The sequence below is a fragment of the Triticum aestivum genome, chromosome 7B (assembly GCF_018294505.1).
Source record: "Triticum aestivum cultivar Chinese Spring chromosome 7B, IWGSC CS RefSeq v2.1, whole genome shotgun sequence".
Taxonomy (NCBI): Eukaryota; Viridiplantae; Streptophyta; class Magnoliopsida; order Poales; family Poaceae; genus Triticum; species Triticum aestivum.
The window spans coordinates 119720919-119723246 of NC_057813.1; positions in this window are offsets into that span (position 1 = coordinate 119720919).

Sequence of the window (2328 nt, forward strand, 5' to 3'; positions counted from 1 at the left end):
CCTTTCCGACTTCATTTGTTATTTTTCACACATTTACTGATTATTTTGAGCTATAAGACCATGAAATTAAAAAGCATTTGAAATGAACTCTGAAAATGTTCCAAGTTGGCATGGTATCATCATTTCACCCACATAGCATGTGCAAGAAAGTACACAGGCTTACGACAAAAACTGGATGCACTTCGTGTACAAAACAGACAATCTCCTTCGAAGTATCAGGGTTTCATAAGGAAACTCGTCTGTGACAAAGGGATTTCATTTTCTGAAGTTATTTGAACTCCATAGTTTTTCTGTGTTCAAAATGCACCATTCAAAGCCACATCATCAATTTACAACCCTTTCCGACTTCATTTGTTATTTTTCATGCATTTACTAATTATTTTGAGCTATAAGACCATGAAATTGAAAATCGTTTGAAATGAACTCTGAAAAGGTTTCAAGTTGGCATGGTATCATCATTTCACCCACATAGCATGTGCAAGAAAGTATAGAGGCTTACGGCAAAAACTAGATGCACTTCGTGTACAAAACAGACAATCTCCTTCGAGGTATGAGGGTTTCATACGGAAACTCGTCTGTTACAAAGGGATTTCATTTTTTTGAACTTATATGAACTCCATAATTTTTCTGTGTTCAAAATGCACCATTCAAAGCCACATCATCAATTTACAACCCTTTCTGACTTCATATGTTATTTTTCATGCATTTACTGATTATTTTGAGCTATAAGACCATGAAATTGAAAATCATTTGAAATAAACTCTGAAAAGGTTCCAAGTTGGCATGGTATCATCATTTCACCCACATAGCATGTACAAGAAAGTAAACAGGCTTACGGCAAAAACTGGATGCACTTCGTGTACAAAACAGATAATCTCCTTCGAGGTATGAGAGTTTCATACGGAAACTCGTCTGTTACAAAGGGATTTCATTTTTTTGAACTTATATGAACTCCATAATTTTTCTGTGTTCAAAATGCACCATTAAAAGCCACATCATCAATTTACAACCCTTTCCGACTTCATTTGTTATTTTTCATGCATTACTTATTATTTTGAGCTATAAGACCATGAAATTGAAAAGCATTTGAAATGAACTCTGAAAAGGTTCCAAGTTGGCATGGTATCATCATTTCATCCACATAGCATGTGAAAGAAACTACAGAGGCTTACGTCAAAAACTGGATGCACTTCATGTACAAAATAGACAATCTCCTTCAAAGTATCAGGGTTTCATATGGAAACTCGTGTGTTACAAAGGGATTTCATTTTTTTAACATATTTGAACTCCATAGTTTTTCTATTTTCAAAAACGCACCATTCAAAGCCACATCATTAATTTACAACACTTTCCGACATCATTTGTTATTTTTCATGCATTTACTGATTATTTTGAGCTATAAGACCATGAAATTGAAAAGCATTTGAAATGAACTCTGAAAATTTTCCAACTTGGCATGGCATCATCATTTCACACACATAGCATGTGCAAGAAAGTACAGAGGCTTATGACAAAAACTGGATGCACTTCATGTACAAAATAGACAATCTCCTTCGAAGTATGAGGGTTTCATACGAAAACTCGTCTGTTACCAAGGGATTTCATTTTTTGAACTTATTTGAACTCCATAGTTTTTCTATGTTCAAAATGCACCATTCAAAGCCACATCATCAATTTACAACCCTTTCCGACTTCATTTGTTATTTTTCATGCATTTACTGATTATTTTGAGCTATAAGACCATGAAATTGAAAAGCATTTGAAATGAAGTCTGAAAAGGTTCCAAGTTGGAATGGTATCATCATTTCACCCACATAGCATGTGCAAGAAAGTACAAAGGCTTACGGCAAAAACTGGATGGACTTCATGTACAAAACAGTCATTCTCCTTCAAAGTATGAGGGGTTTCATACGGAAACTCATCTGTTACAAAGGGATTTCATTTTTTTGAACTTATTTGAACTCCATAGTATTTCTGTGTTCAAAATGCACCATTCAAAGCCAGATCATCAATTTACAACCCTTTCCGACTTCATTTGTTATTTTTCACGCATTTACTGATTATTTTGAGCTATAAGACCATCAAATTGAAAAGCATTTGAAATGAACTCTGAAAATGTTCCAAGTTGGCATGGTATCATCATTTCACCCACATAGCATGTGCAAGAAAGTACAGAGGCTTACGACAAAAACTGGATGCACTTCGTGTACAAAATAGGCAATCACCTTCGAAGTATCAGGGTTTCATATGGAAACTCGTTTGTGACAAATGGATTTCATTTTCTGAAGTTATTTGAACTCCATAGTTTTTCTGTGTTCAAAATGCACC